The 27,659-nt window shown below is 47.4% G+C and overlaps 8 non-coding genes across 8 annotated transcripts; 2 read left to right on the top strand and 6 right to left on the bottom strand.

Moving 5' to 3' along the window:
- Positions 1-6,601: 6,601 nt before the first annotated feature.
- Positions 6,602-6,673, bottom strand: TRNAT-UGU (transfer RNA threonine (anticodon UGU)). Its single transcript has one exon. It is a non-coding gene; the product is annotated as a tRNA-Thr (tRNA).
- A 589-nt stretch (positions 6,674-7,262) lies between these two features.
- On the bottom strand, positions 7,263-7,344 carry TRNAS-GCU (transfer RNA serine (anticodon GCU)). The gene has a single exon. It is a non-coding gene; the product is annotated as a tRNA-Ser (tRNA).
- Positions 7,345-8,868: 1,524 nt separating this feature from the next.
- On the bottom strand, positions 8,869-8,940 carry TRNAT-UGU (transfer RNA threonine (anticodon UGU)). The gene has a single exon. It is a non-coding gene; the product is annotated as a tRNA-Thr (tRNA).
- Positions 8,941-11,400: 2,460 nt separating this feature from the next.
- Positions 11,401-11,482, bottom strand: TRNAS-GCU (transfer RNA serine (anticodon GCU)). The gene has a single exon. It is a non-coding gene; the product is annotated as a tRNA-Ser (tRNA).
- A 5,455-nt stretch (positions 11,483-16,937) lies between these two features.
- TRNAT-UGU (transfer RNA threonine (anticodon UGU)) lies at positions 16,938-17,009 on the bottom strand. Its single transcript has one exon. It is a non-coding gene; the product is annotated as a tRNA-Thr (tRNA).
- A 589-nt stretch (positions 17,010-17,598) lies between these two features.
- On the bottom strand, positions 17,599-17,680 carry TRNAS-GCU (transfer RNA serine (anticodon GCU)). The gene has a single exon. It is a non-coding gene; the product is annotated as a tRNA-Ser (tRNA).
- A 292-nt stretch (positions 17,681-17,972) lies between these two features.
- TRNAI-UAU (transfer RNA isoleucine (anticodon UAU)) lies at positions 17,973-18,067 on the top strand. The gene is made up of 2 exons: positions 17,973-18,010; positions 18,032-18,067. It is a non-coding gene; the product is annotated as a tRNA-Ile (tRNA).
- Positions 18,068-26,422: 8,355 nt separating this feature from the next.
- On the top strand, positions 26,423-26,517 carry TRNAI-UAU (transfer RNA isoleucine (anticodon UAU)). The gene is made up of 2 exons: positions 26,423-26,460; positions 26,482-26,517. It is a non-coding gene; the product is annotated as a tRNA-Ile (tRNA).
- The last annotated feature ends 1,142 nt before the right edge of the window (positions 26,518-27,659 follow it).

The raw sequence follows: 27,659 nt of genomic DNA, 5'->3' as shown, positions 1-27,659 counted from the left end.
CTGTTATGTGAACCCCCAGAGCATTTATAGTGGCGCGTGTCCGGTAGCAATTTCCCCGTTATTCTTAACGCAATATGTCAACCCACACTGCCCGAGTTACATCCCTGTGACTTGTGCTCTGCCGGACCAATCAAGCTTTGTGGAAGTGACCAAACAAGCTTTGTGGGAGTGAAGCTCCGGTTACTAATGGCGTCGGCTCACAAGGCTGGCTTTGTGCGTCCGCTGTGTACGCTGGTCTTATCTGCATCGTTAGAACTGCGTCATTGTCACTGGGGGCGTAGGAAATGCTGCGTGGCGAGTCGAGGCTTGTGCAGGCGTCTGTATCACGTTACCGCATGCACAAACAATGCCCGGCAGGAACACCGTTCTAATGGATATCTGCCAGAGACAGGCAGACAGGTACTGCAGGCCCCGAATAGAACAATGAAAGACCGCAGCAGTGCAGAGCAAAACACAGCGCCTCTAACTGCTCTTTTCCTATACCGTGTCTAACCTGCTCCATGTTTAGGCAACTCCCCGCTTATCGTCTGTTCTAGCAGTGCCCAAAACCAGAAATCAATAAGTACTACTTATGGCATATTGCCTCATGCTACAATGACTGATAAATGTACTCATCCTTGTAATAAGTATAGGTCTGAGCTGTGTTTTCAGGGCCTTTAACAACTGTTATTGCCATTGACTGTGGCAGTGCTCTATAATCCTTAATTATGAAATATGTTGCACCACTGACGTAACTAGGGAGACGTGGGTCCCAGTGCAAACAATAAACAAGAGGCCCTCATTATTGGCCGGGAAGTAAATAGAGCAGCAATCGGAGTGCAATGGGCCCCTCAAGCCGATGGCCCTGGTGCTACTGCACCTGTCGAACAACTGGTAGCTACGACCCTGTGTTTTACTCAACTAACTGTTGGTTGTTTTGCCCCGCCGCCCTCAGCAGCTGCCTGCCGCAGGAGTGAATGCACAGCCAGACCTGCTCTGGTACCTGTGAGTTTTCACAGTGGCGAGGGGAATTTTTCGCCTCTCGTCCTGGAATGTTTATTTCATTAGCTAAAAGTGTACTTTTTGTCACCTGTAAAATATTGATCGTAAGACCTGCTCGAAGCTCAGCTAAGGGTTAGTATTTCAGTGAGGCTCTGGAGACACCCTTATTCACCCCTAGTCTCGGTGATAGCGTGAGGGAAACAAGACAACGAAGAAAGCATTTCAGCATGAACAAAAAGGCCTCCTGCTTACAATCAGAAGAGACATAATATCGTAAATCCCCTCACAGATGTGTCCTATGTACTGTGCCATGTCATAATGTGCTCACAGAGATATTACAAAATCGTGGACGGAAAAGAGTTAACCAGGTGGGTTTTTCAAACCGAAGAATACATGCGTCTCCGAAAGGCTATTTCTGACTAAACGAAGAAAGCTAGCAGATGGGAAATTAACCAGGCTTATTCAGAAATAAAATCATTGGGACTCTTTTAAAACAAATGGCAGCACGGGAACAGGGCAGGGGTCAAAGTCAAGGTGATGTGAAAGGAGGACGATTTGAAAGTGAAACTTTGAATCCAGGGGCTTCAAATGTTTGAAACACAATGTGACACACACCTTCCCGTGGTAAGCATGGAAGTATTGGACTCGCTTGCGCAGTCACACACTCCCTCACAACAGCCTTAACCAAATTGTGACACGGAAAGCATGGAGGGATTGGACTCGGTCACTCCCTGGCACAGACTCCAGGCCACGGCATTACAAATCGCGAGACGCACTTTCTCCAGCGGAAAGTACCCGCGCCCCAAAACACGCCCGCCCCTTACACAGTACCAAACCTAATGTAAGTAGAATTTGTCCTTAATTTATGCTCATCACATCATGCTCGGACAATCCAAACGCTTCCAACATAAGGCCTCGCTATCCGGTCACCGGCTATACAAGAGCTGAATCACAAAGCTGGTGGAAAACTTTCATACCGTGTGGGGATAGCTCCAGCGCCCTTAGCGTTATTAGCTTCACGCGCCAAACAATGGAGCTAAGTAGCTGCGGGTGCAATAGCGCAACACATGGCACACACCCGCACCAGACAAACGCTACGTAAGCAATTATGGCACTTCTGCAAGTATCTAAAGCAAACCCTTCGTCGAGCCAAATCTATGTAGCTCAACTTAATACAAACGGAATCGTGACGTTCTTCTAATGAGGGCCTATAGTCCGTTTTTACTTTGGAAGAGGAACCTGCGGTACATAATATCACGCCCAGTGGGCCCCACCGCCAATCAGCGGCTCTACGTAAGCACTGCTCATAGGTAGCCATAATGTAAGCGACTATTATTCAGCGTTTACAGAGTGGAGTAGGTATTACAGTGAACATTCGACTTTGTTCTTTGAACCTCTTTATCAACCGATCTATCGCCTAAGGGCAAATCTCGGGGCCATGCTTTTAATGGTGATATATATATCTATGATACAATCAAATGCCCAAACTGAAATATTCAATGCTGTGTATTAACATTATACATCGTGCCATTCTCGTTGTAATATGCTTCTCATTAATGCCGCAGACATACAACTAGCCAATTTACTTGCACGTCCTTGCAAGATTGGATGTGAAAAGTACACAAAACAATGCTACGTATCAGAAGGAGACTCGTCCGAAAAAGCGACGCCTCAAAGATGCCGCGCACCTCCCGTTAACAACATTATGGCGCTACACTGTTTCCCTCCATTTCCCACAATGCACTTCTCCATACCAAAAGGGGGGGGGGGGGGGGATAAACGAACGGCCCGAACAGGGACTTGAACCCTGGACCCTCAGATCACAAGCCTGATGCTCTACCAACCGAGCTATGAATTAAGGTGATTTCTCACGGACTGCAGGGTACTGTACAACAGGAAAAGGCGCTCGGGCAGCCAATGCAAAACATCCTGCACGAATTATTTTAGCGGGATCTTGAAGGCAGAACATATAAACAAGGCAAGCGGGTCGCATTACACAAGGAAACAAGCTGTTCGCAAAGCTGCTGGGGAAAGTTCACACGCTACCGTAATGCCATAACTTTTATTCAAGTGTTTGTATTTTATGAGTTCGCCAATATATCTTTGTTTGGTGATAAAGGAGTCCGGAAACTGTAGGTACGTTCGTAAATTTATTTCAACTGTGCTCGCTCCCGCGGCTCAGCTTGCCAGCACTGGCCCACATTAAACAATACCAACATCCATTTAAAAACTCTACAAAGGTGCGAGCAGACAAGCTGCAGCTCGTGGTGGAACATAACCCGGCGGGGGTCTCTCAAAAAGGGCGCGGCCGATGCAATCAACAATGCTGAGACGCGCCGGCTAGAATAGGCGCAAAGAAAGGGACACGCACTAATAGCGCCGATGCTGCCGTTCCCAACATCCCTCGGCTTCTGACCGAGTTTAAACAAGAGATGGGGAAACCCATGACGGGTGAAAAAACATACCAAACTCGCGGTATCAACGCGACTTGCTTGAACAGTGATACCCACGCTCTCCCTCGGCCCCCCCAAACCGCTGCTCTGCGACGGGACAACAAACGACCAAAGCCCCCGATCAATGCTTCTTCCCGCTCCGTGTCCTCAAACCCCTAACAACCCGCAAGCGGGCCCAATAATACCAGGACTCACCGCAGACCCGTTGAAGTAACAACCCGACGCAAGACCACGAGGCATGGAGACGCCGGACGGGAACAACAGCAACAGCGCAGAGCAAACAGCGCAGAGCAGCCAGGAACGCGACAGAGCAGCCAGGAACGCGACGGCAGGAAAGGCCGAGCCTCGCTGCCGCGCTAATTTTAAACCCCTTGGGGCCGCCCCTCCCACCAGGTGACCCGCGCCCATTAGACGCGCATGAAAGGGGGCGGCCAGGAGATGACGTGCATCGTTTTACTCGCGCGGAATGTGGGACTAAGATGCTGTCTCGCTTAGCTCCCCTTCGCGTCGCGCGGCCAGCGGCATTCCATGATGTGCCGTCTTGCATAGCATGCAAACACCACATCAGTGCATTTAAAAATACATTTGTAGAATAATAAATATAAAGAAAACATTGTTGTCACGGGATAACCATATACTGAGGAGCTGCAAACAGTGCTGTATCAGCTACTTACAATACAATTTAACTGAAAGACATATCAAAAGAAGAGCGTCATCATATTAATGTTTCTAGTCAACATAAGAGTTGCACCATAGCAGCTTATGGTGCTTTCTGCTCAGATTGTGCCTCCAATCCCACATTGATTTTTTAATTCTTTGCAGTTTAAAAAACACAATTCATGCTCAAAGTTAACTTTTTAAAACCATTCAACCTATTACATTTATTTCTCTAACTTGTGAATGTGGTCCATGTTCTCTTTTCCTCATCCCCATCAAGATACTCCTTTTCCCGAAATCAGGTTCACTTCTTTATCCAGCCGACCCTTCCAAGGTCACCAAATCTATGAAGCGATTCTGCTTTTTCTCACATTCTCTCTATGTACAAGATACCTTGTATCATTTGAATGGACAGCAGGAGAGTCGGATATTTATGGTTAGTGGGGGTGGGGTTTTGAAGATTAACCTCATTTGACTAAGAGCCGGGGCATCTGGAGGAAAAGTATTTTAAGGGGGATGAAGTTCACATCTCCTTGGTGAAATTTCTAGATCCTTATTTCATCCTTTCTGTGGATGCAGACTCAGTCGGAACAGAGGTCATAGTCCTCGCTCTGACTTTCAAAGGAACTTCAAATATGCATGGCTTATTTGGCTTTGCCCGGCGGGGTGAGAATGGCGTTTGTCAGGCGTTGGGTGAGGCAATAGTTTATGGTTCATAAGAGAACTGGAAAGGACTTGTATCGAGTTTGGAAAGGCATCAGGAGCGAAGATCAACAGCACCAAGTCAGAAACCCTGCTCTTCGGACACTGGACCCCCCCCCGAGACCCACTACCATTCCCCATCAAGAAGGACTTCCTGAAGATCCTGGGAGTCTGGTTCGGCGGAGAAGGTGCAGCAGAGAAGACCTGGGAGGAAAGACTGGCGAAGACAAGGCAGAAGCTGGGACTCTGGAGCCTCCGGAAGCTGACGATCGAAGGGAAGTCTTTGGTCCTGCGGAACGAGACCCTGCCAGTACTCCAGTACGTCGCTCAAGTATGGCCAGTGCAGACCACAACGGCCAAGGCCATCACGAGAATGATCTTCTACTTCATCTGGAGCTCGAAGATGGACAGAGTGAAAAGGACGGTGATGTTCAAGACCCACGACAAGGGAGGCAAAGGAGTGCCGGACATCGCCACCATCCTGAGAGGGATCTTCGTGTGCCACTGCGTGAGGAACACCCTGAGGACCGAAGATGAGAGCCACGTCGGCTTTCTGATGGCACGCTTCTTCCTGCTGCCAACGTGGAGGCGCCTCGGATGGGCTGAGTGGGTGAGCGCAGTCCCGTACAACTGGGAGACCCCGTGGTTCTACAAAGAAGTGGAGAAGTTTGTGAAGGAATTTGGTCTGGAGGCAGCGAGCCCCGCCACATGGACCTCCAAGCTTGCCCAGAAACAGATACGTGCAAGAGACGTCAGCGAGCAAATCGGCGCCCTCCCCTCAGCCACAGCAGACCACGTGTGGGGAAACGTCGCATCCAAACGCCTGACGAACCAGCACAAGGACACCCCCTGGATGGCCATCCAAGGAGGACTTCCCGTGAGAGCCTTCATGCACGCAAGAGGACTCAACCGATACAAGTCCTGCCCAAGAGGATGCACCGTGGACGAGACAACACACCATCTCTTCTGGGAGTGCACGTACGCACAGGACCTGCTGAAGGCCCTGGGCACAGACCTTAGGGCCTGGATACCTACGACCTGCATCACCGCTGACTCTGTGATGTATGGACTGTTCCCAGGGACACACGCACTAAGTGACCTCCAGGGCTGCTGGAGGCTCCTGTGCTGTTTCAAAGATGTCCTTCTGTTCTCCAGAAACCGCCTGGTAGTAGGGAAAAAGGAGACATCAACCCTGGGATGCTGTAAGATGATCCACAGCCTCCTGCGCGACTACGCAGCACTGGACGGATCAGATGGAGATAGCGAGGACGAAACCTGAGGACCGAAGGGGCGGCCTGTCACGCGGAGGCCCCAGAAAGACTCAGGGAACAAAAGCAACCCCAACGGAGGCCTCCTTGTCACTCAAGGGGCCCCCAGAGGGACCACTAACCTGTGTTTTCCTATTTTCCTTCAATCCAGGAACCAGTTGGCGACCGGAGAGAGGAGAGAACGGATGAAGACAGGTGGAGTAAATGTAAATAATTTACTGTATGTATTTTATTTAACGTGACCTTTTCCCTTCACAGGTAAAAGGTCAATGGGATAGCTTGCGCACTTGTTGCCAAGTTTGTTACCAACGACTTACGAATAAAAAGGGTGTTGTGGAAGGTGACGATTGATGTATCTGAACCAGAAACGACGCTCTGACAAAAAAAAAAAAAAATAGTTTATGGTTCAATGGTTTTCATGAAGTCTTCTTGATACGATGAAAGCAGGAAAGGGAAGCTTGTCAATAAGCAAACTTAAGACAAGGTGTGACTCCTAGAAAGAATGACTTGGAAACAACATACAGAAACTCACATATAAAAAGGCCCTGACGAGGCTTGAACTAATGACCCCTGGTTTACAAGACCAGTGCTCTGCCACTGAGCTACAAGGCCAGCCTGCCTTCAGAATGTAAATCGCTTCATGTATTCTTACTGCGGTATGAAGATATCTATGATTTTGAGACTCTGTATGGAAATGCAGTTGCATTTGAATGTCTACATGCGTGCACGAATTGAAGAGCATGCTTAAGACACTTTTCTTGGAAGTAGGAAAAACTCCATTTTGATTTGAGAACATAAGAGTATTCACATTTATGACCATACTGATAGCTCTAGTTAGTATGTCCGCAATCAGTGACAGATAGAGAACTCACTTATTAGAAGTGATCTGTCTCTGTGGGGCAGACATATGTCAACAGTCATACACTTGAGATGGCTGAAACGTTAGGAGTAAGAGCTGCTTTCTTATCAGTCTATCTATCCAAACTGGTTAGAAGGCCAGGAGTGAGGGAAAGGCAATCCTCTGGACACTTCATGAAAGATCTAATTTCAATTAAGCACAAAACACTTCCCTTAATTTGACATAATTGCCAATATGGAATAGTCAGTTGGGCCCTTCTAGTGGATTATGGCTGTGTCTTGAAAGAGAGTGTAATTGTACTACGAGACATGCCCACCTTCAAAAGAATGTCTGATGGGGTTCCGACAAAGGTGGAATTCGAACCCACTCGTGCAGAGCACAATGGATTAGCAGTCCATCGCCTTAACCACTCGGCCACCTCGTCTGCCTTAGGTGACTATGTTTCATTTTTTAGGAAATTCTTACTATGTGCTAATTACAAATAATCATAAGTTTCTCCTAGACTGTGTCAGAACTGGCAAATGTATGTGGTGTTCAATAGACAGAGCACATGATATAGCAGAATTATCAAATCTGTTCCATTAGGACTGTAGATTTTAATAGTCATGATAACATGCTAGCATGTGAGTCGATCTTGCACAGTGAATAAGGGAGCAGTGCCAGTATCTACTTGGTCAGCTCTAGATGGCTCAACTGGGGAGATATGAGAACAGTGAGCTCCAGTGGCGCAATCTGTTAGCGCGCGGTACTTATACAGCAGTACTTTCATCGAGGCATGCCAGGTTGTGAGTTCGAGCCTTACCTGGAGCAGCTTACTGGTTTTTCATAAACCATTTCACTAAAAGTAAAGATTAAACTCAGGGTAAAGACGGCCCTTGCTAGAGAGTCTTTACTTCTTTTCAGGATCTGTGTGTCCGACTCTTCCAGGTGCAAATATCACAATCCTATTCGATGCTCCTTATAAACATTCCATGATGTGCCGTCTTGCATAGCATGCAAACACCACATCAGTGCATTTAAAAATACATTTGTAGAATAATAAATATGATGAAAACATCGTTGTCACGGGATAACCATATACTGAGGAGCTGCAAACAGTGCTGTATCAGCTACTTACAATACAATTTAACTGAAAGACATATCAAAAGAAGAGCGTCATCATATTAATGTTTCTAGTCAACATAAGAGTTGCACCATAGCAGCTTATGGTGCTTTCTGCTCAGATTGTGCCTCCAATCCCACATTGATTTTTTACTTCTTTGCAGGTTAAAAAACACAATTCGTGCTCAAAGTTAACTTTTTAAAACCATTCAACCTATTACATTTATTTCTCTAACTTGTGAATGTGGTCCATGTTCTCTTTTCCTCATCCCCATCACGATACTCCTTTTCCCGAAATCAGGTTCACTTCTTTATCCAGCCGACCTTTCCAAGGTCACCAAACCTATGAAGCGATTCTGCTTTTTCTCACATTCTCTCTATGTACAAGATACCTTGTATCATTTGAATGGACAGCAGGAGAGTCGGATATTTATGGTTAGTGGGGGTGGGGTTTTGAAGATTAACCTCATTTGACTAAGAGCCGGGGCATCTAGGAGGAAAAGTATTTTAAGGGGGATGAAGTTCACATCTCCTTGGTGAAATTTCTAGATCCTTATTTCATCCTTTCTGTGGATGCAGACTCAGTCGGAACAGAGGTCATAGACCTCGCTTTGACTTTCAAAGGAACTTCAAATATACATGGCTTATTTGGCTTTGCCCGGCGGGGTGAGAATGGCGTTTGTCAGGCGTTGGGTGAGGCAATAGTTTATGGTTCAATGGTTTTCATGAAGTCTTCTTGATACGATGAAAGCAGCAAAGGGAAGCTTGTCAATAAGCAAACTTAAGACAAGGTGTGACTCCTAGAAAGAATGACTCGGAAACAACATACAGAAACTCACATATAAAAAGGCCCTGATGAGGCTTGAACTAATGACCCCTGGTTTACAAGACCAGTGCTCTGCCACTGAGCTACAAGGCCAGCCTGCCTTCAGTATGTAAATCGCTTCATGTATTCTTACTGCGGTATGAAGATATCTATGATTGAGACTCTGTATGGAAATGCAGTTGCATTTGAATGTCTACATGCGTGCACAAATTGAAGAGCATGCTTAAGACACTTTTCTTGGAAGTAGGAAAAACTCCATTTTGATTTGAGAACATAAGAGTATTCACATTTATGACCATACTGATAGCTCTAGTTAGCAGGGCTTTAAGTGGGAAAAAAAACTGGGGGTGCTCTAAAAGGGTTGGGACAACATATGAAAGGGGTGTGGCCTATCCAAGTGGGGATGTGGTCTAAATTAAGGTAACTATTGTAGCAGTACCCCCTGCTCTGACAAGCCGTCCGCTCTAGGACTCCTTAGAGTGTCATCAGATTTGGGATTCCCCGCTCAACCTCGCTCTCTCCCCTCCTTATTATGTATGGATAACGCCATGCACCCTCCCCAATACCCCAAGACCGGTGTCGTCATCCTGGGAAATGCCCAGGAAGACACCTCCCGTATAGGGTGGCTTCACGTGAGGCTGAGTATACTAGAAGCACTGCTCCAAGAAGGCAACGCGGCTTCACAGGGTGAGTTTTAACAAAGCCACCACCACCCCCTTCAAAACATGCCACAGAGTCCTCCTACAACGCGTTTCACCTGGCATGACGTCATGCCTTGACCTCCACTACTCAGTAGTGAGCAAAATGAGCATGCGCACATCAATGTGCATGCTATCAATGAAGTCCAAGAAAAAATAAAGAAAACGGACTATCTCCGCGAGGCCCGAAAATAGAGCCCCTTAGTAACCCTTACGAGGCCCCCTGAAAATACCTGCCAGTGCTCAGACCCAGACAGAACCGGCCCACTTAAAGCCCTGAATTTAGTAGTAGTTAGACCTATGCTGCTGATGGCAATAGCACAACAGATGCAACACCCAGTGGGTCTGAGAGCCAAGATCCCAGGGTGTGAAGAGCAAGCACCATGTTAGACAGTGTGTGCAAGATGGGGACAGGACGGCTGTGTACCCGACCCACTGAGGAACTTACAACCCAAGCTGCATCCAGGGATAATATGAGCTCCTGCGAGGTGGGAAGCAGGTAGCCCCCTGACCCGCGCTTGGCTCAAGGCCTCTCTGTATCTGTGAGGCAGACAACCTAAGTGCTCTTTTGCAGGACCGCTCCACCATTTGGCATGTTGATTCTCTGGCACTAAAGCAAAAGGGCATATCACGCAAGCAGCAACATCACACCAGCACATAATACGTAAAATGTAGACTGGGTGAGTGTACTGTGGAGAGATCTGGAGTTAACCTCCAGGTCACATGGTCAAATCTCTGCACAGTGACTCAAGCCGTTTATCTTTCCACGTTTGATTAATTGATTTGGCTGGCAGTCACAGCTGTTGTTTAAATAACCTGGTCTTGCTGCTCTCGTGGGGGTAGATTTCACAGTCAAACATGTGAAAAAGTGCTCATGCAGTCATGAGCAAGGCGTAAACGTGTGGGCGCTATAGATATTGTCTTCTGGTTTGCTCGCTGCGTTATGCTGAAAGCAGTGCTGTCTTCACCCGAAGACACTGCCTGTGACCTATCGTCACCCTGAATACAAGGCCACGAGCCCTAGGGTCACGTGCCCCGGCACGGGTCACTGTTGGTAGTGCAATCCTCCTCCATTTCCGCCATTCCCGTCACGAAATGTTCCTGCCGTATTGTTTTAGCATTCCCTCTGATTTTTCCGAAGCAGAAGGCTTGTCATGTAGGCAGAAATCCGGCAGTTTAGTTACCTTTTGACGGCCGTGCATTATTTGAGAAGGACCACTCGGGTTTGATCCTCTCGGAAACCGCAAACAGATATGGCAGAGAAATGGGATCTGTTTTATATTCCGCTCCCCGAGGATGCCAGCATTGAGCTGTGCAAATCGATGTAAATGCTTTCACTGAAGTCCAAGAAACAAACAAAAAAAAGGAAACGGACTACCTCTTCGAGGCTCGAAAACAGAGCCCGATAGAGACCCGTTTCGAGGCCCCATAAAAATAACTGCCGGTGCTCAGACCCGGACAGACCCGGCCCACTTAAAGCCCTGCTAGTTAGTATGTCCGCAATCAGTGACAGATAGAGAACTCACTTATTAGAAGTGATCTGTCTCTGTGGGGCAGACATATGTCAACAGTCATACACTTGAGATGGCTGAAACTTTAGGAGTAAGAGCTGCTTTCTTATCAGTCTATCTATCCAAACTGGTTAGAAGGCCAGGAGTGAGGGAAAGGCAATCCTCTGGACACTTCATCAAAGATCTAATTTCAATTAAGCACAAAACACTTCCCTTAATTTGACATAATTGCCAAAATGGAATAGTCAGTTGGGCCCTTCTAGTGGATTATGGCTGTGTCTTGAAAGAGAGTGTAATTGTACTACGAAACATGCCCACCTTCAAAAGAGTGTCTGATGGTGTTCCAACTAAGGTGGGATTCGAACCCACGCGTGCAGAGCACAATGGATTAGCAGTCCACCGCCTTAACCACTCGGCCACCTCGTCTGCACATAGTAAGAATTTCCTAAAAAATGAAACATAGTCACCTGACTATGTTTCATTTTTTAGGAAATTCTTACTATGTGCTAATTACAAATAATCATAAGTTTCTCCTAGACTGTGTCAGAACTGGCAAATGTATGTGGTGTTCAATAGACAGAGCACATGATATAGCAGAATTATCAAATCTGTTCCATTAGGGCTGTAGTTTTTAATAGTCATTATAACATGCTAGCATGTGAGTCGATCTTGCACAGTGAATAAGGGAGCAGTGCCAGTATCTACTTGGTCAGCTCTAGATGGCTCAACTGGGGAGATATGCGAACAGTGAGTTCCAGAGGCGCAATCGGTTAGCGCGCGGTACTTATACATGCAGTACTTGCATTGAGGCATCCCGAGGTTCTGAGTTCGAGCCTCACCTGGAGCAGCTTACTGGTTTTTCATAAACCATTTCACTAAAAGTAAAGATTAAACTCAGGGTAAAGACGGCCCTTGCTAGAGAGTCTTTACTTCTTTTCAGGATCTGCGTGTCCGACTCTTCCAGGTGCAAATATCACAATCCTATTCGATGCTCCTTATAAACATTCCATGATGTGCCGTCTTGCATAGCATGCAAACACCGCATCAGTGCATTTAAAAATACATTTGTAGAATAATAAATATGATGAAAACATTGTTGTCACGGGATAACCATATACTGAGGAGCTGCAAACAGTGCTGTATCAGCTACTTACAATACTATTTAACTGAAAGACATATCAAAAGAAGAGCGTCATCATATTAATGTTTCTAGTCAACATAAGAGTTGCACCATAGCAGCTTATGGTGCTTTCTGCTCAGATTGTGCCTCCAATCCCACATTGATTTTTTAATTCTTTGCAGTTTAAAAAACACAATTCATGCTCAAAGTTAACTTTTTAAAACCATTCAACCTATTACATTTATTTCTCTAACTTGTGAATGTGGTCCATGATCTCTTTTCCTCATCCCCATCACGATACTCCTTTTCCCGAAATCAGGTTCACTTCTTTATCCAGCCGACCCTTCCAAGGTCACCAAGGGGTGACGCAATAGTTTAAGGTTCAATGGTTTTCATGAAGTCTTCTTGATACGATGAAAGCAGGAAAGGGAAGCTTGTCAATAAGCAAACTTAAGACAATGTGTGACTCCTAGAAAGAATGACTTGGAAACAACATACCGAAACTCACATATAACAAGCATTTACAATGCAATGGTTTCGCCTTTGGAAAAGTTAGAGCTATTGGCATTGTAAATGACCAAATTTGTATTTATGTGTTGGTTTTGAAAACATAAATAAATGGCACTGTCATTTACATTGCCATTAGCTTAATCTCTCGCAAATGTGAGACCTATTGCATTTGCACCCACACATACACGCACACACACACAGAGCCAGCCGCACACACACACAGCCAGCCGCACACACACACACAGCCAGCCGCACACACACACACACACAGAGCCAGCCGCACACACACACACACACACACACAGAGCCAGCCAAGGCTGCAAAGAAGATAAAAAGTAACTGGGTTATATAAAGGAGGGACAGGAATATGAGTAGTAGAGATTGCAAAGGTGTGTGGCACATGAAGAGGTCTGGCAACAGGTTATGAGGTAAAAAGGCTGAGTGGGTGTTAAGGAATGGGTGGGATCTGCAGAGTGGGAATGAAAGTTGTCAGGGGTGGAAGAAAGGAGCCCAGGCTGGGGTTCAGGATGAAGGGATGAATAGCAAGCGACACAGAAGGCAAGGAGCAGCATTAGCACTCCATGTGACCTCACACTGGACAACCGGACAGAAACCGCAAGATTTCCAGCCCACAGATTTACATATTCTGCGCACTAATGCACCCATCACTGGAGAGACTAAATTGCATGCATCCTAGCATCAGAGCGCAGACAGCAATGGGGAGGGGCAAATGGAGCAAAGAGGCGGGAGATATTACCTGTAGCAATGGAGGAGGGGGCACAACTGGGAGCCCTGGGCCATTACCTAGAGCAAAATGCTTGATCTCAAAGAAAGTCCTGTGCACCAATTAAGCATTAAGGCTAGTTTAATCTGATAAAAAAAAATCAGCTTAGTCCGTTCCTCCTACCTCCTGGCTCCAACCTCAGGTCTGCACCCCTTCACCTCTTGCCTCTCTGACCTCTGCAGTCTGCAACCTCTGTGAAAGCTCCAGGCAGTTTCCCGGTAGCTTCACTCCAGGAGGTTTCAATGCGCCGTTTGTACTTCAATTGCCGGTACCTCACCAGCACCTCCAGCTGTTAGGATGCCGGTCCAAGAAAGAACAGCCAGTGGTGAGATTCGGACACAACGCTGCGTATCAACGCATCAGCCGGACAGCAAAGGGCATCAAGGGGGCCACCATTAGGCAACACGGAGTTCCATGATTTCCGTGACGTGATCACTCAAGCACTGAGCGCCAAAACTCCATTGCAGGGGTCGGGACTTAAAAAAAGAGTCAAACGCCCACGATTCGCGTTCTGACCGGGAGAAAGTGATTGACACTGATGTCTTCCAGAGGCCGGCACTGACAGGCCAGTGACAGTGCGAGTTACCAGTTGCTCAGTGCTGACATTAACCCTTTCACCCCGACCTGACCCGTCACTGATGGCAAACAGGAGCCTCGGCAGGTCTTCCCATCTGTCCTCGGCGGACACGCTCCGAACAGAAGTGCAGTCCCAGGTCGAAGGCGCTGAGCCTTGCATTCCTAAGGAGGGATGCCCCTCTCAAAGCCTGTATGCAGAAGAGAGCTGCAGCTCTTCCTGCAGCCCTGAGCCCTGCATTCCTAGGGAGAGATGCTCCTCTCAAAGTCTGTCTGCAGGAGAGATTTGCACCTCTTCCTTCCCATCTTTTGAAAAATGCAGACCCAGAGCAAACCGCATGTAGGTGTGTCTTTAGATCCCATCTGTCCCTTCCCAGCAGGCTGTTTCCTAGTGTCCCCGTTGTTCTGTTAAGTATGCATATACAATCTTTTAGTGGTTTCTGCACATTCTTTTCACAAAAGCTCAGTCTCTCCCCCAGTGACGCCTACCAAATAATTGTGCCAGGCGGTCTCTTTAGCAGGCTCCCGTCTCCTCCAGCCAGCGCTCTTTCTGTAAATGAATGGCTGCTTCTGTGCCACATGCATTGGCTAGTACCGGTGCCTTCCAACGAGACATCAGCCATCCTCTCTTGTGATCCAACATTGATTTTTGGTTTCAAGTATCCTTTGTTTAGAGGTATGAGGGACATTGCCTCTGGTCTGGTAGAAACTAACTTGAACAAATAACACATTTATTTCTGATTCTGAGCGGCCCAGACCTATAGAAAGCCTGCTTGGCTCCTCTGCAGTGATGGTTTCATGGCAGGTTGTAAGGAGCACCGTTAGGCACCGGCTGATAAAGAGTTAACCCCATTCCTCCCCAGTGTTTCATGTTTTTTTCTAGCCCAGGCAATGACAGCATTGTCTGATGGCGCTCTGGGAAGAGACGGCGAGAGAGCGCCTTGCAAAAGCCCCGAGGGATGCTTTACACATTGCACATTTACAAAATAACAGACAAAACATAAACCAGCACATACGTATGAGCGATCCACGTCACGCACCTATCCGGGCCGCAGAGCGTTCTGAGCCCGGCTGTAAAACATGGTTCTGAGGTAAAAATGAAACAAAGCGTTCACGCGCACTGCCCACAAATCACGACTTGGTTATGTCACGCGCGTTTAATATAAAGCTGCAATAAAATATATTTAAAAAAATGAAATTTAAGTTGCTGCATAGACAAAAGCAGGTCGAGAGCAGTTATCCCGGATTCGTTATGTCTGCGCTGGGGCTCAAGGACGCCATGCATGCTAGTGGCACATAGCGCTTTAATGAAAGCATACATTCCCCCCAGGAAAGCCCTTCATGTCCAATATGCAATTTAAAGGCGCTGCTGGGACAAGGGGAGACGTGTCTGTCGAGTGTGTTGTTAGAATGTGTCCTGCAGCTGCCGTGACTCATACTGCATATAATGCCATATTAAAACAAGCACATAAACCAGCACATACGTATGAGCGATCCACGTCACGCACCTATCCGGGCCGCAGAGCGTTCTGAGCCCGGCTGTAAAACATGGTTCTGAGGTAAAAATTAAACAAAGCGTTCACGCGCACTGCCCACAAATCACGACTTGGTTATGTCACGCGCGTTTAATATAAAGCTGCAATAAAATATATTTAAAAAAATGAAATTTAAGTTGCTGCATAGACAGAAGCAGGTCGAGAGCAGTTATCCCGGATTCGTTATGTCTGCGCTGGGGCTCAAGGACGCCATGCATGCTAGTGGCACATAGCGCTTTAATGAAAGCATACATTCCCCCCAGGAAAGCCCTTCATGGCCAATATGCAATTTAAAGGCGCTGCTGGGACAAGGGGAGACGTGTCTGTCGAGTGTCTTGTTAGAATGTGTCCTGCAGCTGCCGTGACTCATACTGCATATAATGCCATATTAAAACAAGCAACGGAGAGTGAAAGGGGAGGGGGGGCGGTAACGGGCACACGGGGAGGGTGGGCGGTAACGGACACACGGGGAGGGGGGGCGGAACGGACAGCGGGAGGGGGCGGGAACGGGGCACAGGACAGCGAGGGGGGGCGAGGGCGGTAACGGGGCACAGGACAGCGAGGGGGGGGAGGGCGGGAACGGGGCACAGGACAGCGAGGGCGGGAACAGCACACGGTCAGCGGGAGGGGGGGCGGGAAGGCGGCGTCTTTGAAAAGCAAGGCGCCCCCGTGCCTACCTTCCGTCCGGGCGTGCAGCAGCAGAGCGACGAGCAGCAGGCAGGCAGCAAACATGGTGCACGGAGATCCCTCGCCGTCCGCGTGGACCCGGATCCAGCCTCCCCCTCCTCCCGGCTGGCTGGCACCGAGATACTTTGTGCAGAAGAGAGCTCTGGAGCAGGGTCAGGCTGCGCCCCTGAGCTCTGCGGCAAGGGAAAGGACGCCTCCATCTTCGGCCGGTGCCGCCATCAGGAAACAAGCGGGAGGGGGAGGAGAGACGCAGCGCCATTGCGAGGCCAGCATCAGGAAAACAAGCGGGAGGGGGGCGGGAGAGAACACGGACGACGGGAGGGGGGCGGGAGAGAACACGGACGACGGGAGGGGGGCGGGCGAGAACACGGACGGCGGGAGGGGTGCGGGAGAGAACACGGACGGTGGGAGGGGGGCGGGAGAGGACACGGACGGCGGGAAAGGGGAGGGAAAGGGAAAAAACGTAACTCCGCCCAGGGAAAAAATCTCGGGAACGCCCCCGAATCTGGTCCGGCCTTGACGGACAGATCCGGCACCCAATGGCTAGCCTCCATTTATGGAGCTAGCCAATGAGAGCCGGGGGACGTTCCCGAACTCCTTATTGTCAACAAAGGATTTCACCTGCGCCGAAAAGCTGCGCAGAGCGCAGCCTTCGGCAGGCGAAACCCAAAAAGGCCCTGATGAGGCTTGAACTCATGACCCCTGGTTTACAAGACCAGTGCTCTGCCACTGAGCTACAAGGCCAGCCTGCCTGCAGTATGTAAATCGCTTCATGTATTCTTACTGCGGTATGAAGATATCTATGATTTTGAGACTCTGTATGGAAATGCAGTTGCATTTGAATGTCTACATGCGTGCACAAATTGAAGAGCATGCTTAAGACACTTTTCTTGGAAGTAGGAAAAACTCCATTTTGATTTGAGAACATAAGAGTATTCACATTTATGACCATACTGATAGCTCTAGTTAGTATGGCCGCAATCAGTGACAGATAGAGAACTCACTTATTAGAAGTGATCTGTCTCTGTGGGGCAGACATATGTCAGCAGTCATACACTTGAGATGGCTGAAACTTTAGGAGTAAGAGCTGCTTTCTTATCAGTCTATCTATCCAAACTGGTTAGAAGGCCAGGAGTGAGGGAAAGGCAATCCTCTGGACACTTCATGAAAGATCTAATTTCAATTAAGCACAAAACACTTCCCTTAATTTGACATAATTGCCAAAATGGAATAGTCAGTTGGGCCCTTCTAGTGGATTATGGCTGTGTCTTGAAAGAGAGTGTAATTGTACTACGAGACATGCCCACCTTCAAAAGAGTGTCTGATGGCGTTCCAACGAAGGTGGGATTCGAACCCACGCGTGCAGAGCACACTGGATTAGCAGTCCATCGCCTTAACCACTCGGCCACCTCGTCTGCCTTAGGTAACTATGTTTCATTTTTTAGGAAATTCTTACTTTGTGCTAATTACAAATAATCATAAGTTTCTCCTAGACTGTGTCAGAACTGGCAAATTTATGTGGTGTTCAATAGACAGAGCACATGATATAGCAGAATTATCAAATCTGTTCCATTAGGACTGTAGTTTTTAATAGTCATGATAACATGCTAGCATGTGAGTCGATCTTGCACAGTGAATAAGGGAGCAGTGCCAGTATCTACTTGGTCAGCTCTAGATGGCTCAACTGGGGAGATATGAGAACAGTGAGCTCCAGTGGCGCAATCGGTTAGCGCGCGGTACTTATACAGCAGTACTTGCATTGAGGCATGCCGAGGTTCTGAGTTCGAGCCTCACCTGGAGCAGCTTACTGGTTTTTCATAAACCATTTCACTAAAAGTAAAGATTAAACTCAGGGTAAAGACGGCCCTTGCTAGAGAGTCTTTACTTCTTTTCAGGATCTGCGTGTCCGACTCTTCCAGGTGCAAATATCACAATCCTATTCGATGCTCCTTATAAACATTCCATGATGTGCCGTCTTGCATAGCATGCAAACACCACATCAGTGCATTTAAAAATACATTTGTAGAATAATAAATATGATGAAAACATTGTTGTCACGGGATAACCATATACTGAGGAGCTGCAAACAGTGCTGTATCAGCTACTTACAATACAATTTAACTGAAAGACATATCAAAAGAAGAGCGTCATCATATTAATGTTTCTAGTCAACATAAGAGTTGCACCATAGCAGCTTATAGACTGTGTCAGAACTGGCAAATGTATGTGGTGTTCAATAGACATGTAGAAAAGTCAGCCCATATCGCACCCGATGCCCAGGCTGCTGGTGCAGGGCGACTCTTCGTTTTCATCTTGAATAATTACCAAACAAAGAGACAGGCACTGGAAGCAGGAAGACAAAGAAAAAGGTTTATTTCTCATGAGGAGAGCCTGTCATTTGGGACACTCGCATAGTGTCTTCGGGAGGTGCTCTAACAAGTTTCTCTGAGGCTTCGTCTTTTATACACAGGTTGGTGGCACACAGGCATCCTTTATTACAATCAACACATTGTATAGTATGGAGGTAGTCCAACACGTGGCTATAGTAGGGCCCTTATCCTCCATGCAATAGAAGGGGGCTGTCATGCGGCTGAGTGTTCTGCTGATTCCATTGGAATGTGTGTGCCTGATCGAATCTCAGGGGGTGGGGCGGTCATGATCAATAGTGGTTTCTTTCAAGAGAGACGAGTGCATACAGTGGTGGGCAATAAACTGTATCCTCGGGCTAAGGGATGACCAGCGGTCTGTGCAGACATTCAGGCTCAGAGGAAGAGGTCATCAAAGGAGGGGTATTCATGGAGGGACAGGAGGTGTTGGTCAGGCGCTGGGTGCGATTCCCTGGGACAGAGTCATGGGAGGGGAGGGCTCATGACCTGTGCATGGGAGAGCGGGGGCAGTCAGGGCGCATGGGGGAATGCTTGCAGGGTCAGGGAAGTGCGCTGATGAGCGATCGTAAACAGGGAGACCATGGTACCTAAAATGGCTGTCGTGTACGTGTGTGCATGGGTCTATGCTAGCGGGATAATACAGTCAGTATTTTAGAAATATCTGTTCTGCTTACAACAAGGGGTACTGTGCACCACAAATGAACGCCGCTTATGTACATACACATTGCTATTTTTAACAGTCGCCGCTTTTTACATAAGCACGTTCAATTTCTACATAGTCGATGTGCTAGGCAGAATACAATACATGTTAATTTATATTTGTTGAGTTCTAAATACAAGCCTAAAGATCGGCATAATATTTAGTCAGGGTTTAAAAAGATGTTTCCGAAACATTATAGAATCAAGTTCAGACTTTTTCTCCGATGGCATCAATATACAGTAAAAAGTGCTATATGTGACCTTTGGACTTGAGTGACCGATGAAACATTTTTGTAAGCAATAAAAATTGAGGGAGAAATGCAATTCGATGTAAACAACTAGTCAAGGGGTGGGTAGAAAGTTCTGGAAGGGGGGGGTCTTAGCGAAAATGTATTTTTCAACGACGAGCCACCACTGGTAGACTCTGTTAGTCCGTTTTTCTTTTCGTTGGCGCTTTTGAGTACCAGCGGTGGAGCTATAAGTCCAGCTCGGAATCATCCTTACGCGTTGCAGGGTGCGATCAGTCCTCTGCTGTTAGATCACAGTCCTGTTTCCTAACTCATTTTCTTAGGGGTGCCTTATGCTGGGCACCTGCGTGTCTTTCTCTTTCCGTGGCAGAATCCCAGTCCATAGTCAAAGTTTATATGACAAAGGGTGAGTCTGTTGGATAATCGAGGGAGGAGAGGGCGGAGTGGGGCCAGATCTTCGAACACACCAAGGGACCAAGGGAGCAAAGGACAATGAGCAGGCAGGCCCATCAGTCGAACTCAAAAAGGGACGGGGACTTCAGGCACGAGTGGGTCAGCAAGTCGAGGGCTTCAAGGCAGCCCCTTATTTCTTCATCAGCTGAACTTGAAAGTTGTGCCTCGTCCCGCGTCTCGTTGCTCTGCAGCTCCACCTTTGGTCGTCACACGTGCTCCATGATCTGTGGCCAGGCTGGGCGCTACGTCCAGCTCCTCTCCTCCGGTGATTTATATCTTTGAATGGGTAGAAAACAAGTTTTAGAAAAACTGGTCGAGAGAATAGATATACATCTCAATCCATCCCCATGCCTGAGTAGGTGGGGGATAGGTTCATCGGTCACAGTCAAAGGTCGTCACTTATTGAGTCTGGAGAAGGGTATTGCATATTGAATTCATAGACTTGTTTGGCGTTCATTCGCGACATATGATAAGAGAAATTGGATTTTTGTACACAATGTATTACGTTACATTAAACATCGAGTCCTTATGTAGAGACTCGTTCTTCCCTTTAACCCAAGTATCGACGATACTGCATCTCCCTTCGGGGTCGGCTAATTCTCGCAAGCAGGGGCGTTATCATCATGAAGAAGGGGGGAGGGGCAGATGTAAAACATGGCTTTCCTGGGGAGCGACCGTTAATCAAGGTCATCAATTACGTTTCGTGGGTAGCTTGACATGAGGCGAGGGTTGATCGGGGGCGCGTGGGTGCTTTGGACAGGGAGCCAGGGTCGATCGGGGGAAGTGGGATACTCTGGACATCCGCACTTAGGTGCAAGGGGGTGGGGCAATCGGGGCATTTGGGGATCGCATTTCTAACTAACTGAGAAACAGAAGACCATTGACGTTATAGTTCCCTTATAAAGGCCAGATTAGGGGACATCCGTCGTCTTACCCGTCCTTTCCGTCATTACCAACTCGGGTTCTATTGTTTGCAGAAGGGAGAGGTAGTAATAAGGCAAGTCTCAATCGTTTTGGTTTTGGTCAATTTTGCTGAACACCTTTGCGTTCGAGGAAACCCAATAATGTTTTGTGCCGGAGGGGCACGACGTCTTTATACTTGAAAAGAGGAAACGGGGTTTTTGGAAAGAGAAAGAGAGAGAGAGAGAGAGAGAGAGAGAGAGCGAGAGAGAAAGAGAGACCGCACCCTAAACGGTCCATTTGGTACACGTATGACATAGGGAGAGAAAGAGAGAGGGAGAGAGAGAGAGAGAGACGTGTACAATAATGGACCGTTCAGTGCGCGCGCAACAGAGAACAACAGGGGTTAAGTAACACGGAAACACAGGCAGAGGGATGACGTAGATTCATGCATCACGTACACACAAACTCAGACGGGGGAGACAGTACATGTATTACATACAAAGATCCAAGACAAAACATGAAACAGTTATTGGCCATAATTATCCTTTTCTGTATCCTGAGCATCTTTATCGTCCTAAGCTCTTTTTACCTTTTTCTTATCTTTTATTCGTTGGCTGCCTCTTGCTGGTGGCTTTGATTGTACACACTTACGCCTTTGGCAACTGGTCATGAACTAACCTGGTCGGGCTAATGCTCACGGAGGTTTATTCGAGTCATTTTTAGCAAGTGCGTTTCCAGGCTGAGACAACAGTTGGTGTCAATTGGCGAGCAATGGGGCAGCTTGAAGTTACGTGTCTAGGAGGATGCGGAAAAGGAGGTAGTGGGTTTTCAAAATATCGGCAATATCCCTAGTCCTCTCGGCGGGGGATACTTGTGTAACCCCTACCTCGAAATACCCTAAACTTTTCCCTACTTAGTTAAACGTAAGAATGCTTAACCATGTGTGTGTACATTATTCTTTTTGTTTTATTCGGGGTTTGTCGCGGTTAGGTACTATAATCAGACCCCTTTTCCCGTCTCTTCGTCTGTTGGATCCCCATTTTCGTCGGCATTCCGAGGTGACCTGCAGAGAGAGGGAAAAGGAGGGAAGGGAGGGCAGGCTACATTGATACGCACTCGCGCGCATAAACCCAGAAAGGTTTTTTATTACTGCGTACTCGGCCTATTTCCACAGGATGCAGTCACTGCCAACTGGGGCGTTTAAGCCCAGGTGGACCGTTAGCGTGACTTTTCTTATGCAGGTAGCATATAAAGTATAGGCTAAATACCAGAATCTTTAGCTGTTGCTTTTGGCTGTATAAAAAGGAAAAATACACAACTAAAAATTGGACCCTTCATATTTGCAATATTTCTACGTACTATACTTTTTCAACCCTTTATCTATTCGAGCTTAGTCATTCCACCTACATTTCAGTTATATCGAAAAATAGGCATTATTCATTCAAGACTTTATCAATTTACACGGACAACTATAGTTGCTTTCTCAAAAAATCTTTAATAAGAATGTCGGTGCATAAATACGGGCCTACAACCTCGTGGACAGGCCACGGAGCAGGCTGGAGCTGCAGATGTGGGGATACTTTTATTAGTGAAAACTTAATGGAGTCAGTGGTCGTTAATTTCATAAAAAGTGCGAAAAGCGCAATAAAATTATGTCGAGACTTCAGTGTGAGGAGTGTCATAAGTGTTGGGCTTCCAACTTTCAATAATCACGATGTGCAAAACTCAAACAACAATTCATTGTCCGAATGTTCAATCGGTGCCCATTTTATGCCAATTCATTGTCCTTCATCGTCCGAACACCTAACCAATACTCATCTCATATCAATTCATTGTTCGAGCTGACAGTACACATCCTATATCAATCCATTGTTCGAACTCACAATCAGTACACATCCTATATCAATCTAAATGTTTAAAAACTTCATACATATCCTATGACACCAAGGCTGAGCAATCAGAGTACAATAAAGAGTTGAGGGTTTCATTTGCTTCGGCGCCATTTTGGGTGCAGTCAGGCAGAACCAAGCATAGTCTAAATGTCTACTAACTCGTGGTTGGGCCCAGAGCTTCCTTTGGTAGTCCAAAAGTTCCGTTAAAGGGCAAAAGAAAGGACCGGTGGTTTGAACCATCAGTCAAAAAGGGGGGGGGGGGGTTTAACAATGTTCCTACCGGGTCATACTGTGCTTTCACCGGAACTGATCCGAACTGTGGTCGGCAAGATTCTAATCATTCAAACTGAGGCTGGCGCCAGCATGGGAGCGCCGACGTCCTGCGGCTACATTTCCATCGTTCCGTGGGCAATCATGGCAGTCACTCCCCATCGGGGGTATTTGCGGGAGTCGGGGACTCCCGCGGCTCCTCTAGAATCTTCAAGGTTGTGGAGAACTATGACGGTGGAGTCAACAAGTGACCGGGCCATTCCTTCATGCTGGGCCCGCTCTTGCCAGGTCGATCGCCATTTTGAGAGTTCGGCAGCTACCGGCGATCGCGGGGTCAAATGAGCGGACGGGCTCCCACCTGCCGGGCGAGGCGTTGCAGCATCGCCACAGTGGAAGAACCCTCTTCCGGGCGCCTGGAGCGCTGAGGGTGCAGCTGGGAAGCCTCCACCTGGGGAGGCGGGAGAGGCCTGTTCGCACCGTCTCTCCCTCCCAGTGCACCCCACGGCGTCTCGCTTGACATTTGTTATGGCCGGACCAGGCGATGAGGACGAGGGGGGGGGGTCGGAGGCATGTGCAAGACATCCCCCCCAGAGTTGTCGCAGCAATTATAGAGGAAAGAAGTGGTGTCTGGCGTGTTGTCGCTGCCATTACGAAGGAGAAAAGAAAAAATGTCTCGTCCGTCTCTGGGCCGGGCTTCCGGTGGATGTCGGCCGGACGCCCCTTGCTCTGGCCCCATGAACGGGTTCCTTGGCTTATCGGCTGTAGCCGGATCCCGTCGGCCCCAGCCCCCGGCCGTTGGTGGCCGGACCGGGAGAGTGTGGCGGGACTACCTGCAACTCTCAAGTGCCACCGCGGCTGGACTGGGAGAGAGAGGGGAGGGTCGAGGACATAGACATTCCCCCCCCTGCGACTCTCCAGCGTTGTCAAGGCAATCCCCTGGCCGGGTCCCGATGGCCTCGGCCTCTCCTCCGGCTACACCCTACGTTTACGATCTCCTGGCCGACTGTTGGCAGCAGGACCCGCCTTATATGGGTTGCTTCCGGCTGGGCGTGGCCGCGACCCTGCTCCACTTTGGAAGTTTCCAGAGTGGGGGCGGATGTTCTGCAGACTTGCATTTTCTACAGTTTGCCGTTCTTATTTCTAACGTTTCTTGTTTCTAGGGCATTAATAGGTTTTATTATTACGTATTGTTATCGTTTCTTGTTCGTTATTTTAAATAAAAGTTCATGTTCATCAGTGGCCTACTGATTTCGTTTTCCTATTCCTTTCTTTCCAGGTTGTTTCATGCTAAAGCTTTCTGTTAACAGGTTACAGTGATCACTTCGTTATTATTGTATATGTCCTTTTCACTAGGGGTGTTCTCTGGTCGGGCCAGATGATCTTCCTCTAGTAAATGGTCCGGGTGAAACTGGCGTATCAACGAGTGGGGAGTAGATAGGCATGACAGATTACCACGGGGGACAAAGGTCCGCATTACCTACCCTTCACTACTTGCAAAGACTAGAGTATGGCGACTTCTGTGCTTGTATGCAAATAGGGAATACCTCCAAAAAGAACCAATTCCAAACAGTCAACGTTTGGATAAACAATCAATCAATGAGGAATGGAATAGGTACGACGTGTTAAAGGTTTGCGTTACCTACCCTTCACTATCGGCAAAGGGAGAGAGAATATTCCTATTCTTCCCCGTTTGCAGGCAGAGAATATCCTTTAAGAGAACCAACTTCGAACAATTCAATGCTCGATTCAATCAATCCATCAATGGGGAGAAAAAGATAGGCACGACGTGTTAAAGTTTTGCGTTGCCTACCCTTCACTATCTGCAAAGACTAAACAGAGTATGGCGATTCTGTGCTTGTTTGCAAATAGAGAATCTCCCAGAAGCAATCAATAGGTAATACTAGTATTTTCAAACAATCAATCAATCAATCAATTTCGCAATTTGTCATGTGTCACGACCTTACCCGGACCGGACCATGTGGGCAGTTCTTCGCCTTCCTTTTTTCAGCGCCCGATCGTTCTCTTTTCTCCATGTTTTTACCGCAGCATTCCTGTGGGATTCCAGTCAGGACAATAGGTCACTTTGAGAGAGGTCCGTTCGGAATCGGTGAAGTTCATTCAATCGGCAGCCGGACGAGGGCCCTCTCAAGGCAGGTATACTCCAATCATTTAGATGTTCACCCCATCGTCTGGACCTCTCTTACCGGACCCTATGTCGCTGATGGACCCCGCGTTGGGACGCCAATTGTAGAAAAGTCAGCCCATATCGCTCCCGATGCCCAGGCTGCTGGTGCAGGGCGACTCTTCGTTTTCATCTTGAATAATTACCAAACAAAGAGACGGGCACTGGAAGCAGGAAGACAAAGAAAAAGGTTTATTTCTCATGAGGAGAGCCTGTCATTTGGGACACTCGCATAGTGTCTTCGGGAGGTGCTCTAACAAGTTTCTCTGAGGCTTGGTCTTTTATACACAGGTTGGTGGCACACAGGCATCCTTTATTACAATCAACACATTGTATAGTATGGAGGTAGTCCAACACGTGGCTATAGTAGGGCCCTTATCCTCCATGCAATAGGAGGGGGCTGTCATGCGGCTGAGTGTTCTGCTGATTCCATTGGAATGTGTGTGCCTGATCGAATATCAGGGGGTGGGGCGGTCATGATCAATAGTGGCTTCTTTCAAGAGAGACGAGTGCATACAGTGGTGGGCAATAAACTGTATCCTCGGGCTAAGGGATGACCAGCGGTCTGTGCAGACATTCAGGCTCAGAGGAAGAGGTCATCAAAGGAGGGGTATTCATGGAGGGACAGGAGGTGTTGGTCAGGCGCGGGGTGCGATTCCCTGGGACAGAGTCATGGGAGGGGAGGGCTCATGACCTGTGCATGGGAGAGCGGGGGCAGTCAGGGCGCATGGGGGAATGCTTGCAGGGTCAGGGACGTGCGCTGATGAGCGATCGTAAACAGGGAGACCATGGTACCTAAAATGGCTGTCGTGTACGTGTGTGCATGGGTCTATGCTAGCGGGATAATACAGTCAGTATTTTAGAAATATCTGTTCTGCTTACAACAAGGGGTACTGTGCACCACAAATGAACGCCGCTTATGTACATACACATTGCTATTTTTAACAGACAGAGCACATGATATAGCAGAATTATCAAATCTGTTCCATTAGGACTGTAGTTTTTAATAGTCATGATAACATGCTAGCATGGGAGTCGATCTTGCACAGTGAATAAGGGAGCAGTGCCAGTATCTACTTGATCAGCTCTAGATAGCTCAGCTGGGGAGATATGAGAACAGTGAGCTTCAGTGGCGCAATTGGTTAGCGCGCTGTACTTATACAGCAGTACTTGCATTGAGGCATGCCGAGGTTGTGAGTTCGAGCCTCACCTGGAGCAGCTTACTGGTTTTTCATAAACCATTTCACTAAAAGTAAAGATTAAACTCAGGGTAAAGACGGCCCTTGCTAGAGTCTCTTTACTTCTTTTCAGGATCTGCGTGTCCGACTCTTCCAGGTGCAAATATCACAATCCTATTCGATGCTCCTTATAAACATTCCATGATGTGCCGTCTTGCATAGCATGCAAACACCACATCAGTGCATTTAAAAATACATTTGTAGAATAATAAATATGATGAAAACATTGTTGTCACGGGATAACCATATACTGAGGAGCTGCAAACAGTGCTGTATCAGCTACTTACAATACAATTTAACTGAAAGACATATCAAAAGAAGAGCGTCATCATATTACTGTTTCTAGTCAACATAAGAGTTGCACCATAGCAGCTTATGGTGCTTTCTGCTCAGATTGTGCCTCCAATCCCACATTGATTTTTTAATTCGTTGCAGTTTAAAAAACACAATTCGTGCTCAAAGTTAACTTTTTAAAACCATTCAACCTATTACATTTATTTCTTTAACTTGTGAATATGGTCCATGTTCTCTTTTCCTCATCCCCATCACGATACTCCTTTTCCCGAAATCAGGTTCACTTCTTTATCCAGCCGACCCTTCCAAGGTCACCAAATCTATGAAGCGATTCTGCTTTTTCTCACATTCTCTCTATGTACAAGATACCTTGTATCATTTGAATGGACAGCAGGAGAGTCGGATATTTATGGTTAGTGGGGGTGGGGGTTTGAAGATTAACCTCATTTGACTAAGAGCGGGGGCATCTGGGAGGAAAAGTATTTTAAGGGGGATGAAGTTCACATCTCCTTGGTGAAATTTCTAGATCCTTATTTCATCCTTTCTGTGGATGCAGACTCAGTCGGAACAGAGGTCATAGTCCTCGCTCTGACTTTCAAAGGAACTTCAAATATGCATGGCTTATTTGGCTTTGCCCGGCGGGGTGAGAATGGCGTTTGTCAGGCGTTCCTCAGGCGATCGGAAGGGGTGAGGCAATAGTTTATGGTTCAATGGTTTTCATGAAGTCTTCTTGATACGACGAAAGCAGGAAAGGGAAGCTTGTCAATAAGCAAACTTAAGACAATGTGTGACTCCTAGAAAGAATGACTTGGAAACAACATACAGAAA

This window comes from Lissotriton helveticus, chromosome 5_1 (genome assembly GCF_964261635.1).
Source record: "Lissotriton helveticus chromosome 5_1, aLisHel1.1, whole genome shotgun sequence".
In the NCBI taxonomy this organism is placed as follows: domain Eukaryota; kingdom Metazoa; phylum Chordata; class Amphibia; order Caudata; family Salamandridae; genus Lissotriton; species Lissotriton helveticus.
Note: the sequence above shows the minus strand (reverse complement) of the source record. Positions and strands in the feature narration are given on the sequence as shown.